This window comes from Lithobates pipiens, unplaced genomic scaffold, assembly GCF_037356315.1.
Source record: "Lithobates pipiens isolate NorthernLeopardFrog02 unplaced genomic scaffold, aLitPip1_a1.2 Scaffold_1, whole genome shotgun sequence".
In the NCBI taxonomy this organism is placed as follows: Eukaryota; Metazoa; Chordata; class Amphibia; order Anura; family Ranidae; genus Lithobates; species Lithobates pipiens.
This window is the reverse complement of record NW_027507685.1, coordinates 162,255,609-162,273,807: the sequence shown is the minus strand read 5'-3', so window position 1 is coordinate 162,273,807 and position 18,199 is coordinate 162,255,609.

The following is an 18,199-nucleotide window of genomic DNA, read 5'->3' as shown; positions in this document are numbered from 1 at the left end:
AAGACAGCAGATAAATATGTAAAACTTATGTAAGAAGATGTGTATCATCTCAGGCTTTTCACTTCAGTATGTATACATCTACTTTAACTTTTTCATCCTTAGTGAAACCCTGAACCCTTCCATTCTAAGTGCTTTATGAAAAGACTTGGGGCAAGATAAAATAGATTAAAAAAAAAAGTTAACTAGGTAAAAGAGAATTCAGGATAGAGTTTTTTTCTTGGAACATAACACCATTTATCACTTTCCTTTTGATGAAACCTGATAAATGCATTGTGCATGCCGATAACTCTGCATGCTGTACCCTGTTCAGCTAGTGCTGTGTTACACCATGAAAATGAGAAAATTGGTCCCTTAGGCCAGAGATAGCTATGTCAAAATCTGTTGTTTATATTTTATTGAGTGCCTGGCTTCTAGATATTTTGTAATTTAATACAACTAAATGTCAGTGGAAACTTCTCCCAACCAAAGCATGATGTTCAATGACAGAAAATCATTCAGACCAAGACAGGAGAAGCCTTGTTATTGTGTTTCTCCAATGTAAAATGTACACTGATCTACCAGCTGTTTAAAACCGAAAACACAGATTTTTCAATGAACAGAGAGAATTGATAGGAAACAGGTTCAGTGTGTCTGAGGCTAGTAGGTCAAAGCAGAGTTACATTTTGACCCCTTTAAGTCCTCCAGGTCTAACCTCACAATGGGATATTTAAAGAATGTAACATATTTACAATTGTTAAAGCTGAACTCCAGGCAGATTATTAAACACCTTTATAATCTTGTTATGGGTTCATTGAAAATATTCAAATGTAATTTTTATTAAGAAGTAATATACATACATAAAAATGTCATTATATCTGCCTCCTGTAATCCACATATAGAACCATTATGAATTGGAGAACAAGGGTCAGTAACACTGGGACAATCAACAATGTCAGTCTATCGGATTATCCTGTGAAAATAGGATGGGGGAGCAAAAAGGATCAACTCATCTTTATTCTGCCTTTGCCTTGGCTAAATATGAGGTGGCTGCACATTATGAACTATTCATTCTGAAGCTGCTGGCGATTCAATATAAGGGTGCTATGAGGAGAATTGGTGCTAGATAATAAGAGATGCTGTAAATAAGAAGGCTGTTGTGTCATATGTTGTACTGGCAATGTTTGATATCTTTTGATGGTGTTAGGTAATATATACTGAATTGATTTTGCAGCAAAATATTGTTTGCTGAGTGATATTGCAGTCTATGTTCTTGCTGAGTGATATATTGTGCTGTAGTATAGTGAGATTTGTTGTTGATGTCATTTATCCTTACAGTGCGATATGTTATTTTATACATAGTTTGCTATAAAGGAATGGTACAATGGAACATGCTGCTGCTGAGTGACGTAACTTTCTGTTGCAATATAATGTGGAATATTTACATGGTATTATTTATTAGACTTAATTATATAAAATATATTATATATTATATAAAATAAATTCAAATCAGTCAGTCCAATCATTAAATAAAATAGACTCAAATCATTACGCATTTATTTCCTGCTCTCATTGCTGAAAATAATGGTTGTTAAGTTAAATAATGTCTATTCTAGACATATGCAATTCATTTCTGTCCGAATACAAATTCGGACAAATCTTTGGGACATGCAACCCCCTAATCTAGGGCAGGGCTCTGGACACATGGAATCCAATGAGGGGAGGGAGTGTTTTTTGTTTTTTTGTAACCACATGATTAGAGCCAGAGGCTCCAATGGGGGAGTGTTTTCAAAAAAGGGTGGGCTCAGAGTGCAGAGCACTGCACCCTGAGTCCATCCAGTTGTGTGACAATAGAGAATGTATTATTCACTATTGTCACACTGATCCTCCTCCCAGCAAATCAGGAAGTGGGTCCCGAGACCCATCACCCGATTGACTGAAAGGACAAGCGATCCTATTGGACGCCTAGGAGAAGGAGGGAGGAGTTGCCCGGCGGAAACCGCCGTGATGCGAGGAGAAGGAGAAACGACGGAAACTACTGCCTGCCATCCATCGAAGCACTGCCCACCCTAGATAGGGTAAGTGCAGGGCTGAATGACCAACCCACTGTCCGTGGGGGGGTGCGGGTGACCAGACCAACCGACAGCGGAGGGGGTAGGGGCTGTGTCGCTGGCTAACTGGGGGTGGTTGTTTGCCATCCTTAAAAAAAAAACACCAGCCGCCACTTATGGGGTTCCCCCCCAAAATCCATACCAGATCCTCTCTGAGCATGCAGCCCAGCAGGAGAAGCGAGTGCCCCCCCTAAACTATACCAGGCCGCATGCCCTCAACATGGACCCCAAAGCACCTTGTACCCATGTTGATGGGAACAAGGGCCTCTTCCCGACAACCTTGGGCTGTGGTTGTTGGGGTCTACAGGTGGGGGGCTCATCAGAATCTGGAAGCCCCCTTTAACAAGGGGGGGGGGGCAGGTCCTTTTCCCCTATGTGAATGGGTAGAGGTAGGGGATACCCCTACCCATTCACAAAAAAAGTGTCAAAAAATAATAAACAAATCCTTTATTAACCACTTCAATACAGGGCACTTAAACACCTTCCTGCCCAGACCAATTTTGAGCTTTCAGCGCTGTCGCACTTTGAATGACAATTGCGCGGTCATGCTACACTGTACCCAAATGAAATTTTTATCATTTTTTTCCCACAAATAGAGCTTTCTTTTGGTGGTATTTGATCACCTCTACGATTTTTATTTTTTGCGCTACAAATAAAAAAATACCGAAAATTTTGAAAAAAAAAATGTTTTTTTTTGTTTCAGTTTCAAAACTTTGTAAATAAGTACGTTTTCTCCTTCACTGATGGGCACTGATGGGGCTACACTGATAGGCACTGATAAGGTGGCACTGATGGGCACCAATGTGGCACCAATGAAGTGGCACTGATAGGCGGCAATGATGGGCGACACGGATGGGCGACACGGATGGGCGACACGGATGGGCGACACGGATGGGCGACACGGACGGACACTGATAGGTGGCACAAATTGGCACTGATAGCTGGCACGGATGGGCGGCACGGATGGGCATGGATAGGCGGCACAGGTGGGCATGGATAGGCGGCACAGGTGGGCATGGATAGGCGGCACAGGTGGGCACTCAGGTGGCACAGGTGGGCACTCATAGGCGGCACAAGTGGACACTCATAGGCGGCACAGGTGGGCACTCATAGGCGGCACAGGTGGGCACTCATAGGCGGCATCGGTGTTATAGTAATGGATGCCAATCAGTGCCAAACAATAATGCATGCCAATCAGTGATGCCCATTGTGGCCACTGATTGGCATCCATTATGGGCACTGATTGGCACCCATTGTGCTGACTGGCACCCTGGTGGTCTAGGGAGGATTATGGATTTTTATTACCTTTTCCCTGGTGGTCTAGTGGTGTCCCTGGTGGTCCAGTGTGGCCATCCTCGGGGGGGCTGTGCTGATAATTGATCAGCACAGACCCCCCCTGTCAGAGGAGCAGCCGATCGGCTCTCCTCTACTCGCGTCTGACAGACGCGAGTGAGGGAAAGCCGATCACCGGCTCTTCCCATTTACACTGTGATCAGCCGTGATTGGACACGGCTGATCACATGGTAAAGAGTCTCCGTCGGAGACTCTTTACCGAGATCGTAGTTGCCGGGTGTCAGACTGACACCCCGCAACAACGATCGCCGCGATGCGCGCCCCCGGGGGCGCGCAGCGGCTCATAATCCTAATCACATCATATGACGTCCAGTTAGGATTATGAAACCACTTTGCCGCCGTCAATTTGTAATAGGGCGGGCGGCAAGTGGTTAAAAAATATAAACCAGTGTCCCCCGATGTAGATTTGTTATCAATCACGCCGCCCGCCAACCCGAAAAAAAAATCGATTTCACCGACTAGGAGGCCCAATGCCTACTGCAGGCTCCTTCATTTGACAGTTCTTTCATAGGGGTGGGGTTGGGGCCAGCTGTCTACATCACCTGGGGGCACCACCCCTTCTGAGGTCATGGACCCTGTGACATTAGAAGGGAGGGCTGTGCCACCAGGTAACATAGACAGGTGTTTGTTTTTAACCTCATTGATGGAAAAATTCAAAGGAGCACGATGAAAATGTTTTCTCATATTAAGAAATTTCTGACTGTAAATGCGAATTCCATTCAGGAGTCCATTCAATCCAAAATCTAATTTTTAAAACAAAGTTTTTTTATAAATACTTTTGAGCCCACGTTCACATTGGGTCGATTTGGCATGTGATTTGACAGGAGAGGAGAAGGGATTAGACGTATGAGAGCAAGGAAGATGAAGCTGCCCTCTTCTTCACCTATTTATTGTACCAGTAATGTGAATCTCATTCAGCGTGATATTGGATTAACCTTTAAGTTTTGATTTTATGGGATCACTGCTTAACTTCATGTTACATCTTTTATGACTTCCTGGTATGACTGGGAAGCGCTAAAGAATGTCCATGCTTCCCATGTAGCAGTAAATGTAGAAATTGTATCTAGCGAAATATAGATCAGCTCTTCCATCTCCGCTATCTGGTGGACCAATCCGGTCATTTTTGGTGGAGATGCCAACCGCCAGTGAGTTGGTACGCACATCCTAGCTGCGTTGACCTTGTAGCATCACTTTTTAGGTATCTCAGGTAAGTGCAAAAGATACTTTGCCAGAGAATTTTCCAACGGGAGAGAGGACACCTTCGTTATCACCTCATGTACTTTGCGCCAGAAAGGTTGAAGTGACGCGCAAGGTGTGGAAGAATGTGGAAGAATGAACCCGTCTGCCCGCCACATCGCCAGCATTGTTCTGGCACAGTAGGTAAAAATTTGTATATTAAGTCTGGGGTTCTGTACTATCTTGTTTTCAATTTATAGCTGTTTTCCTGTACTGAAATGTTTAAGGAACCTTTGTGAAGAGAGAAACTGATCTTGTCCCAACCTCCTTCCTCTATTTCCATACCCAGCACCGATTCCCAGTAGACATGTTCCGATTGTAAGCTTATTGGTGTTTTCTCAAATAATGAGGTATAAAGTGCAGAGATAACATGGCTCTGGGGGTGTGAGCTGGAGCATAGAGATTCCAATTCTGTTGGATTCTTGGTAAAGCCTTCTTTACGTACTGGGTCATCTAAAAAGTGTTTAAGCTGCATATAGGGCCAAAATGGAAACAAGCCCATATTGGAGAGGTTTGACCGTTCGGTTTAACGTAAGAAGCAGCCTCTACAGAAAAAATGTTTAGCTAGCAATTCTACATATGGCCATTCTGTCCTCACAAAGGTTCTTGCTAAGCTGGGAGAAAATCCGGATTGTTATGGGGGTAATGGGGCAAAATTTTGCAAAGACTGCGTGTTTGGAACAAGCCCTATTAAAAGCTTGTAGAGAGGGTCCGATAAGTGGATGTGCCAAGGCGGAGGAAGAAATATGCTCCCTGAAAATCCATGGTAAGCATCTTCATTCAGAGTTCGAGACCAGATTCTCCAGGCACACCCAATCTTTACATTGGCTATGAACTTTTCAGTCTACTATGCGTGCAAGGTGCACTGCCCATTAATAGTGCGGTATATCTAGAAGGCCTATACATCCTCCAGCTTTTGGTAGTATTAATAGGCTATCCCAACTTATTCTTGAAGTTTTGTTGTACAAAGGAACGACAAATAGATTTGTACATACTGAAAGATATTGCCAGAGATTGCCAGATGTATTGGTATGGTCTGAATCTTATACAGAAGGCGTGGCAGAATTATAATTTTAAAGATGGATGATCTCCCAAACCAGGAGATACTTAGTTTGTCCCATTTCTAGATATTCTGTTTCTGAGTATATACGCCTGGGGGGTGTCTATAGTGTGCCTGTAAAGTGGCACAGTTTTCCCGTGTTTAGAGCAATACCACAGCAAAATGACATGTCTAAAGGAAAAAAGTAATTTAAAAATGATCGTGGCTGTAATGAATTGTCGGATCTCAACAATATAGATAAAACTCATTGAAAAAAAAGGCATGGGTCCCCCCCCCCCCCCGGTCCATTACCAGGCTCTTTGGGTCTGGTATGAATATTAAGGGGAACCCTGAACCAAAAATGAAAAAAAATTGTGCGGGGTCCCCCCAAAATCCATACCAGGCCCTTCAGGTCTGGTATGGAATTTAAGGAGAACCCTGTGCCAAGTTTAAAAAAAAAATTGTGTAGGATGCCCCCAAAATCCATCGGGTCTGGTATGAATTCTAAGGGGAACCCTGCGCCAAATTTAAAAAAAAAGGTGTAGGGGCCCCCCAAAATCCATACCAGACCCTTATCCGTGCCCGGTGGTTGTGGGGGTATGTGGGCAGGGGGCTTATTGGAATCTGGAAGCCCCCTTTAACAATGGGACCCCAGATCCCGGCCTCCCCCCATGTGAATTGGTAAGGGTTACATTGTACCCTACCATTTCACAAAAGAAAGTGTGAAAAATAATAATGACGGGAGACACTTAGGGACAAGTCGTTTATTTAAAGATAAAGAAATAAAAATGTCCCGTGATGTCCATTCATCTTCTATCATGCTGCCCGATGAACCGAACAAAGAAAAAAAAAGCTGCAACACCTCTGCCTCCATGGGAGGTTCCCGCCAAGTGACGCTTCTTCTTGGCGACAGCTCTTATATAGCTGAGGGCGGGGCCACGCAGTGACGTAAAATGGATTTTGGGGGGCACCCCTATGCCATTTTTTTATTTTGACACAGGGTTCCCTTAAAATCCATACTAGACCCTTTCTCTGGTATGGATGGATTTTGCGATGGACCCCTACGCCCTTTTTTTTTAATTTGGTGCAGGGTTCCTCTTAATTTCCATACCAGACCTGAAGGGCCTGGTATGGATTTTGGGGGACCCCCAAGCAATTTAAAAAAAAAATTTTGGTTCAGGGTTCCCCTTACTATTCATACCAAACCCAAAGGGCCCAGTAGTGTACTGGGAGGAAAACCCATGCCGCTTTTTTCAATGAGTTTTATCTTAATTGCCGAGACCCGACAATTCATTACAACCGCAATCAGTTTTAAATTACTTATTTTCCTTTAGAAATGTCATTTTGCTGTGGTACTGTTCTAAACACTGGAAATCTGTGGCAGGTACAGTATAGACCCCCCCCCCCCCCCCGGAACAATATTTAAAGGAATATTTCATTTTTATTGTTTCAGCATTATTAAAATCAATGCTACCGAAAAAACGTGCATTGATACATGTCCTCTGGGGCAGGACCCAGGTCCCCAAACACTTTTTATGGCAATAACTTGCAAATAAGCCTTTAAAATTAAACACTGTGTGTTTGTTTGTTCGTCCAAATTTTTTGCCTGTTTGAATGTTCTGGTGCAAACAGAACCGGGGGGTGTTTGACTCATCCTTACTCTTGAAAGTGACGTCATCGCGAATGACAGCGGCGGAGCTGCGAGACCCCACCAAGAAAATGGATGCGGCGGACTACAGGGGACAGCGGCGACTTCGCTGGCTCCTGTGTCAGGTAAGTGACACATAATGGACTACTATGCGATGCATAGTAGTCCATTATGCTTTGCCTTTGCAGGGAATGAAAGAGGAAGTAAACTCATCAGGGTTTACTCAATCTTTAACACCTCTCCCTTGCAGAAACTCACTCATCAGATTTTGACCCCTTTTTTTTTTAAATAAGCAGGTCAGCAACACTTTATACACTGTGAGAACTAGCATCAAAGGTAGAGCTTTTAAGGGCACCGCCACTCGCTTTTCTTCTTTTGAAGAGCTTTTCTTGCCCATTTTTATTTAAAGGAAAAATCAAAACATGAGTTTCCATCATAGGCGTTTTCAGAATTTCACTCTTGCAAAGAAATATACATTCAGCCTCCTGGCTTATACTGTACATGCAACACTGCCATTCTGGCCTCCCACTTCAGGCCTTTGTCTGTCTCTTACAGTCTTCATGCACACTCTGTTCCATAATATGCAGCCCCTTGCTGCTTTGGCTCCAAAGTGGAGCCCTCCTGACTGCTGGGCAATGACCTCCATTCTGCCAGGGCAGAACCCGAAACCATGGTCAGGTCACTACTAAAAGCCTAGCACACACCTGACCAATAAGTGTGCTGGCTGTTCACACAACCTAGACCCAGGACTAGAGATTTCATCCCACCTGGATCACTTAGAAATCTCTAGGTTCCAAAACAGACTTTAGAAAACAAAGAGGAAAGTGAAAAGCCAACTTTCTCTTTCTCCCAGTTTGTGGGCTTTCTTGTGCATCATCTTTAGAAGAGGCTTCCTTCTGTGATGAAAGACATGCAGACTAATTTGATACAGTGCTGCGTATGTTCTGAGCACTGACAGGCTAACCCCCACCCCTTCAATCTCTGCAGCAATGCTGGCAGCACTCATACGTCTTTTTCCCAAAAGACAAACTCGGCATATGCTGCTGAGCATGTGCACTCAACTTCTTTGGTCGATCATGGAGAGGCCTGCTCTGAGTGGAACCTGTCCTGTTAAACCACTGTATGGTCTTGGCCCCCATGCTGCAGCTCAGTTCCAGGGTCTTGGCAATCTTCTTATAGCCTAGGCCATCTTTATGTAGGGCAACAATTCTTTTTTTCAGATCCTCAGAGAGTTCTTTACCATGAAGTGCCATGTTGAATTTCCAGTGACCAGTATGAGAGACTGAGAGTGATAACACCAAATCTAACACACCTGCTCCCCATTCACCCCTGAGACCTTGTAACACTAAAGAGTCACATGACACCGGGGAGGGAAATGGGTAATTTGGCCTAATTTGGACATTTTCATTTAGGGGTGTACTCACTTTTGTTGCTAGCGGTTTAGACATTAATGGCTGTGTGTTGAGTTATTTTGAGCGGACGGCAAATTTACACTGTTATACAAGCTGTACACTCACTACTTTACATCGTAGCAAAGTGTCATTTCTTCAGTGTTGTCACATGAAAAGACATAATAAAATATTTACAAAAATGTGAGGGGTGTACTCACTTTTGTGAGATACTGTATATATCAGGTAGTCAGATGAATGAATGGATGTATGATTTGTAATTTGCGTGCTGCGTATGCTGTGTTAGATGATATCATCACTGAAATATAGCAAAATCTCTCCAGGTACCAGATGTCGAATGGAAGTTGTCAGACAGCATTTATTATTACAGTTGGTTTGTACAGGGCTGCGGATAAGCCAGTACAATCAGCCTGGCATCCTCAGCTCAGTGGGGGGGAGGGGGGGGGGGAGGTATGGGACAGCCTCACAGACAGTCAGTGCATAAAGAAATAGACTTTCTAAATTAAACCCCAGCTCAGCTGCTCCTACTAGCTTAGGGGGGTGTATTATTGCTATTTTCTGAGCCTCTCTCTGATGATGTGTGCTGGTGAGAGAGGAGGGACAATTTTTTTTTATTTCTGGCGCATGCACAGTGCATTCCACACCCACTCTGCTGCTTAATGTTCCTTCCCTGCCGGAGTGATCTTCTTCTGCTCAGCATCCCACTCAGTAGTTGGCCCGAAAAGCGAGAGGCTGTGATGCGGGCGGCGGGGGAAGGCAGCTGACAGGAGTCTAGGAGCAGAGGGGGAAGCTGGAATCCATTGTGAATTTAGAAGAAATGGACGCACACTACTGTGGTAATGATTAAACACATGTGAAGTGTGTGAAAACTTGTCTACCCAGCATTCTGATTCCTGTAGTTTTTGGGATGTCCAAATAAAAAGGATTTTTGATCTACAGTGGTGTGCAAGCCGAGGATCATTAGGCTTCCTGGAGAGGAGGGTGTGTCTTTTTCCATTGGAATTCATCATGGCTTCTGCAGCACAGGAGTGCCTGGAGTTGGATGAGAGATATACTGCAGTGCACTGCACAATACTATGTCACCATCTATAAAACATAGGCAGCAGCCACCTGGTTCTCTGTCGCATGACATGGCTGTTGGGTGCTGATTTTAACTTATTGGTCATAAGTTAACAAAGTCAGCATCCAACAGCCATGTCATGTGACACATTGTGACAGCAGTAGCCATGATAGAGCACCTGGCCCAGCCTGTGTGTTATCATAATGCTGATGATCTTAACCTGTCTGTGTTGCTGTTTGCAAGCAAGGCTTCTTTCATATGGAGCAGAATCCGCTTGTTCAGCGGGGGATCTGTCCGCTGATCCCACGCTGAGCGGAGTGGGCAGGTGACAGGTTCATGTCCACTCAGCTTATGCAGAGCGGACACAGACACAGCCCGCTGTGCTCTAAGGATGGCTTACACCTGACTGACCTCCAATCTAATCCACTAGACAGAAGGGGAATGGATCTCTTTCTGTTTTGTTTAGTGGATCGGATTGGAGGTAGGTGGGTGTAAATGGACACAAGTCTGTTTAGATCCATCGTTTGTGTGACCCCATCCCCAACCTTTTCCCTTTAACTGTTTGCCACCCACCCTCAGTACATTTACACTGGCAGGGTGACACATGCAGGCTGGATCACATACTGTACATATACATCATCCAGCATGTCCTGGGTTAGGTACGTGCATGCGTGCACCTGCTGCTAACCCACTCTGTCACTGGCTACAGTGAGATTTTGTCAGCAGGTTCTGGCCAATGATTTATGGCTAAGACATGCTGGTCAGCTGTAGCCAATCACAATACAAAGTCCTGTGTTTACAAACACAGTGCTCCGTGCACAGCTCAACAATCTGGCTATTTCTTCTCCCTGCAAAGCAGGTAGAAAAAAAACAACCAAATCTGTTAGTAAAAGCAGCACACATTGTACACATTACACTTGTTACGCACACAGTTAACCCCTTCATCGCCCCTTGATGTTAACTCAGCCAGTGCCAGTGGTTGATCACTATATTAGTGTCACTATTGATGTCATTGTCAGTTAACCTGTTAAGCCAGCCATACATGGTTACAATCTTGTCAGGTTTACAGGGACTGGCTAAGATTTGAATCATCTATGGTAGGCTGATTGTACTCAAGTGATAGATCGACATGCTATTATTGTTTCAAGGCAGGGTCTGGAGAGGGGCCTGGACTGGGATTGAGGGTGGGACTGAAGGGGGCCCCATCAGGTAGGCTGTGTGGGGCCCCATGATTTATATCAGGGGCACTAGGTGCGTATAGTCCACCTGCCATAACCCACACCATGGGAGACCTTGTTAGATTAGTGGGCTGCAACAGATCGCTCTCCGTGGCACTCCGTACACACATTATATTTCTAAATTAAATACAAATACCCTATTCATGTGTCTGCCAAATACTCAGTAAAAATATTAAGTGAGGTATAAACATTGATAAATGTACAAAGCAAAACATGTAATATAAAAATGTGTTATGCCCTGTACACACCACTGGACTTTCCGGAAGAAAAGGTCAGACGAAATCCTTCTGTCGGACATTCCAATCGTGTGTGGGCTTCATCAGACATTTTTTTTCTAAAATTCTGACGGACCTAGAAATAGAACATGTTTCAAATCTTTCCACCGGAAATCCGCCAGAACCAGTTCCTATCGAGAAAACCGCTCATCTGCATGCTGTTCCGACGGACCAAAAACGACGCAAGGGCAACAATTGGCTACCGGCTATTTAACTTCCTTTTTCTAGTCCCGTCGTACGTCATCGCATTCTAAAAGATCGGACTTTGGTGTGATCGTGTGTAGGCAAGTCTGTTTTGGTGGAACTCCGTCGAAAAAGTCCTTCAGAGTTCAGTTCGATGAGAAGTCTGCTCGTGTGTACGCAGCATTATAAGATTCTAAAAATGTGTGTATACATATCGTTCTGTGTATGTGGCTGAATATCGATGTGCGATGTTCAAGATGAAAACAAAACAAAGCAAAATACTTCACCCATGAAATGGAGCAATAATAGACACACTTTGATTTGTTTTGTTTCGTTTTCATCTTGAACATCGCACATCGATATTCAGCCACATACACGGAACGATATGTATACACCTATCTTTAGAATCTTCTAACACATTTCTATATTACATGTTTTGTTTTGCACATTTATCAATGTTTATACCTCACTTAATGGTTTTATTGTGTATTTGGCAGATGCATGAATACCGTATGTTATGTATTTGATTTAGAAATATAATGTGTTTTACGGAGTGCCAAGGAGAGCGATCTGTTGCAGCCCGCTAATCTAACATAATCTAACCCTAAATTTATAAGGTCATTCTTATATATGTTTATTATTTAATTCCTTTTTCTTTTATGGGTTGAAATTATCTAATACATTGGTTGCCTTGATCACCTCTGTGATTACTCCTCCCCCACATGTGTAAAAGGTTTTTGCAGGACCACAGCTGATCACTATCTGGATTAGATACAATTGGTCAAGTGACCACCATATATTATTTTGTTGTGTATAAAAGACAGATCGAGATCGGTAGTCCTACAGCTATGATTAAGCGCCATTAACGGTGAGAAACGCGTCAACTATCATCTGGACCTGTGTCTCTGATATATGGATTAAGCTTTATTTAATAATACAAGGTGATTGTCTCGGACAGGGGTAGTCAGTTTGTGTCCTGGTTTTGCCAAGCTTTTTGTGCACAGTTGGGAATTCAGCTTGCTTTCTCCTCTGCGTATCACATGCAGTCTAATGGGGCTGCAGAACGAGCCAATCAGTCCTCGGAGCAATTCATCAATTCCTACGTTGATATATTTCTGACCATCATAACAACTGGACAGACCTCTTACCGTGGGTAGAGTTTTCTCCAAATAGTGCCTTGAATTCTGCTTCCCAATTGTTCCTGTTTGCAACCTTCCATGTTGCCTGACTAGTTTGTTCCACAGAGTATTCCTGCATTACAGGAACATCTCCGTGGTCTTCGTTCCACTTGGTCACAAGTCCAGGAGGCTTTGCGACATGCTAATGATAGGTACAGACTCCAAGCTGACTGCAGACGCTTGCCTGCGCCTTCCTACCAGGTTGGCGGATAGAGTCTGGCTGTGACCTCGCAACCTTCGATTTTGTGTTCCCTCTCTGAAGTTCGCACCTTGGTTTATTGGGCCTTTCCATATTCTTCACAAGATTAACCCAGTGGTTTACGCATTAGACCTTCTTTATAATATGTGTATCTCAAATGTATTTCATATCTCCTTATTAAAACCTTTGGTCTGCAACCGCTTTACGACCTCAGTGCCTCTTCCTCACCCTGTACAGGTTGGGAACCATGAGGAGTGTGAAGTACAGTCCATTGCTGACTCCTGTAGGTTCCTTGGGTGCATACAGTACCTGGTGCATTGGAAAGGGTATGGTCCGGAGGAACGTTTTTTGGGTCTCATCCTCGGACGTACATGCCCCAGTCCTCCTCCATGATTTCCATAGACATTTTTCCCCTTAAGCCTGGTGATCCTCCGAAGGCTGTCAGTTAATTGCCAGCTCCTATCTCTCCACAGTAATTCACCTGTTGATGATATCCTGCTCATCAATCCTGCCTGCTTACGCCATCCAGCCCAGATGATCTCTGCCTTTGCCTTGGTCACATCTCTAGGGCAGCTCTCTTGTGTTCCTGTTCAAGACTTGCTTGGCTGACATTCCTTCTGGCTCCAGATCCTGCTTGCTGTTCTACTACTCTCACCTCTGGCTCCCTGATGTTTTGGCTTGTCTGATTATCCATTCCGATTCCTAAACTCTTGCTATGTTTTGACTAGGTTTACCTGTTTACATTTTTATTATTATTATTATTATTATTATTATTAAACAAGTGTGATTTAACTGTACTTCTGTCTTAGTCTGTTTCATGGTTTCTGACAACATCACCCTGAACACACCATCCCCACCGTGAAACATGGTGGTGGCAGCATCATGTTGTGGGGATGCTTTTCTTCAGCAGGGACAGGGAAGCTGGTCAGAGTTGATAAGAAGTTGGATGGAGTCAAATACAGAATAATGCAATCTTAGAAGAAAACCTGTTAAAGTCTGCAAAAGACTTGACACTGGAGCAGAGGTTCACTTTCCAGCAGGACAACGAACCTAGCCAGAGCTACAATGGAATGGCTCAGATTAAAGCATATTCATGTGTTAGAATGGCCCAGTTAAAGTAGAGACCTAAATCCAATTGAGAGTCTGTGGCAAGACTTAAAGTGCTGTTCATAGTTGCTCTCCATCCAATTTGACAGAGCTTGAGTTATTTTGCAAAGAAGAATGGGCAAATCTAGATGTGCAAAGCTGGTAGAGACATACCCAAAAAGACTTGCAGCTGTAATTGCAGTGAAAGGTGGTTCTACAAAGTATTGACTCAGGGGGGCTGAAAACAAATTCACGCCACACTTTTCACATATTTATTGGTAAAAAAAATTGAAAACCATTTATCATTTTCCTTCTACTTCACATTTATTATTTACTTTTCGTTGGTCTATCACATAAAATCCCAATAAAATACATTTACGTTTTTGGTTGTAACATGACAAAATGTGGAAAATTTCAAGGGATAAGAATACTTTTTCAAGGCACTGTACATCTAATGATTCCCCAATGAATGTATGACTGGTATTTGCTCACAAGAAGAAGCTAAAACTGCTGTAAATTTGCATTTCAAGACAGAGTCTTGGGGTTTAGCTGCTACTTTCCATATGCGCTGTATTTCAAAACTTTGTCTATCACAATAAAAAAATAAAAAATAAAAAATCAAGGTGTTTTAGAATTTGATCAGCAGAATATAAAAGCTGCATAAAGAAACATATGTTATATCTATCCAGGCAGTTGTATTGCTGTACCTTCTCTGATACCAAAGTATTACTCTTGTGAAAATACAAGAAAGATGCTAAGAATCTGGGGGGACAAGCAATACAATTCACGACACATTCAGCTGCACAAAGCAGGGGGTTAAAATTTCTGCTTCGTGGCTCCAGCTGGTTTGTGCTTCAAATCTGCTGCAGTGTGGATGTGATAATGAAATATCTGTTAATGCGAGGGAAAGGCTATATTTGTGTACAATATCTGCCTGCTGGCTGAGAGGTGTCAGGAAGTGTTCTCTCTTTCTTCTATCACTTGTTCTGTTTCTCTGAAACGATGAGCAATTGCTGACAGTTTTTGAATTATTTATTTATTTATTTTGATCCACATTCATGATAAAATGTACTTTTTTATTTTTTTATTTATTCCAATGACAACAATGTATTTGTTCACGGATGCCTAAATAGCAAATGATAATGTCACACATTTCTATTTTTTGGTGATTTGTTTAAAACATATAGAATTATAAAGTGTATTGCAACCAACCGAATGACACAATCCACTATTTGCATCTAAATTGACCAAACAGGAGAACCAAAATTTAACTGCAAAAAATAGAAAAATTAATTTCTGTGAAAAAAGGAAGGTACCTGACATGAGGCGATATATGACACCACAATCTCATTTCTATAGACCCCCCTGCAGACCATACAGCAAGAAGCTGTTGGAGAAAATAGTGAATAGACAAGGCTGTCTGATAACTGTTGTTTCACCCTCATGATTCCAGAGGGAGGCCTCTGCAAGGACCTGTCCTGCTCATCTGCATACCGCAGAGGTGAGCAGTGCGTCCCAGTTTTTGTTATAGCCAACAGAAACAACCAGATTTTGATTTATCACAAGCCTTTGCAATGAACATCATATGGACTGCTGGGTTTGGGGCAGTGACTGCTGGTGCTCTATTTTTTTTTGGGGGGGGGGGGGGCGGTGGTCGGTCGATCCGAGCTTTGGGACATTGCTCTCTTGTCCACCCACCAGCTCCACACTTACCCCATCTAGGTAGTGGGCAGCTTTGGCTCATATGGGTACCTCATTCAACTTGATCTTGCCTTTTTCGGATAATATTGACAAGATGAGATACAGAGTTGTTTTCAAGCTATTCTCAAGTTTGTGTTCAGCTTCCATAACTATCAGAACATCATTGTAATAATCAAGAACTCTGTACTTCTGGGACAGAAACCCTTTGCGGCTATATTTAAACCACCTACAGTCTCCCCAAGGATACATTTTGTGGTTGGCCTATGGTATCATATATGTTTCCATTGGGTATGTGTTCTAATGAAGCAGATTTCCAATATCTGTGAAATGCATTAAGAATCTTCTACCACCCACTTGTGGAGAATTGTATGTTACTCTTGATGTTGTAGATTTATAATGTAGCACTGTCTGGGAAAGGGCAATTTACACTCTTGAGGGGTTATATGATTTGAATATGTATGTGCTTGAAAAATGCGTGCTTTTAGACCTTACCTTTGTCATTTTTAGGATATGTACAGTACTGCACAGATGTTTTAGACAGGTGTGAAAAAAAGGCTGCAAATTAAGAATGCTTTCATAAATATAAGTGTTACGTTTATTTTTATCAATTAACAAAATTAAAAGTAATTTAACAGAATAAAAATCTAAATCAAATCAATATTTGGTGTGACCACCCTTTGTTTTCAAAACAGCATCAATTCTAGGTATACTTGCACACAGTTTTTGAAGGAACTCAGAAGGTAGGTTGTTCCAAACATCTTTGAGAACTCTCCACAGATCTTCCCTCTCAAATCCTATGTATTTCCAGACAGACTCAAAGACGTAGAGATCAGGCCTCTGTGGGAGCCAAACCATAACTGTTCCTCTTTATTCTGAATATAACACTTAATGACATTGCCTGTATGTTTGGGATCGTTGTCCTGCTACAGAATAAACTTGGGGCTAATCACATGCCTCCCTGATGGTATGGCATGATGGATAAGTATCTTCCTGTATTTCTCAGCATTGAGAACATTATTATTATTATTATAATACAGGATTTATATAGCGCCAACAGTTTACGTAGCGCTTTACAACTTGAGGGTAGACAATACAAATACAATACACTTTAATACAGTAGGAATCAGAGTGCCCTGCTCCTTAGAGCTTACAATCTAAGAGGGAAGGTCAAGAGATACAAGAGGTAATAACTGTGGGCGATGTGCTGATTGAGAAGATATATGTACAGTTGTTGGGTTGGGGGCAAGATAGGCTTCTCTGAAGAGATGAGTTTTCAGGGATCGTCTGAAAGTGGATAAAATAGGAGAAAATCAGACAGATTGGGGTAGAGCCTTCCAGAGGATGGGAGAGGATCTGGAGAAGTCCTGAAGGCGAGCATGGAATGAGGTGACAAGGGAGTTTGAGAACAGGAGGTCTTGGGAGGAGCAAAGAGAACGATTAAGTTGGTATTTTGAGACTAGGTTAGAGATGTAGCTGGGGGCCAGGTTGTGGATGGCTTTGTAAGTTATGGTTAGTATCTTGAAATTAATTTGGTGACTGAGTGGCAGCCAATGGAGGGATTGGCAAAGGGGTATAGCAGACGCTGAGCGGTTTGTGAGGTAGAGGAGCCTGGCAGCAGCGTTCATGATGGACTGAAGTGGATATAGCCTATTTTAGAGGTAAGCCAATGAGGAGGGAGTTACAGTAGTTGAGGCAGGAAATGACCAGGGCATTGATTAGAAGCTTTGTGGTGACATTGGTTAGGAAGGGGCGTGTCTTGGAGAGGTTGAGGTGGCAAATTTTGGATAGCGATAGGATGTGGGGCCGAAAGGTTCGTTCAGAGTCCAGGATTACACCTAGGACCTTGGTGTGAGGGGATAATTTGATAGTTGAGCCATTGATATTGACAGAGAAATCAGGGGAAGCGGCACCTGAGGGAGGAAATATCATGAGCTCGGTTTTGGATAGATTGAGTTTGAGGAAGTGATGTGACATCCAGACTGATATGTCTGCTAGTAAGTTGGTAATGCGTAAGGAGACAGATGGAGAGAGCTGGGGGGTGGAGAGATAGATTTGAATGTCATCAGCGTAGAGATGATATTTAAAGCTGTGGGAGTCAACTGACCCACCCAGGGAGGTGGTGTAGATTGAGAAAAGGAGAGGTGCAAGAACAGAACCTTGGGGGACCCCAATGGAGAAAGGAAGAGAAGAGGAGGAAGTAGAGTTGTAAGTGACACTGAAGGAGCAGTGGGATAGGTAGGATGAGAACCAGCGAAGAGTACAGTCACGGAAACCAAAGGAGTGGAGTTTATTGAAGAGGAGGGGGTGGTCCACTGTGTCAAAGGCAGCAGAGAGATCCAGGAGAAGTAGTACAGAATAATGTCAACTGGTTTTAGCTGTTAGTAGGTCATTTGAGAGTTTAAGATCAGTTTCCATGGAGTGTTGAGGGCGAAATCTGGACTGAAGGGGATCAAGAAGTTTATTCATGGTCAGATGGTCACTTAATCAGTTGTAGACCAGTCTTTCAA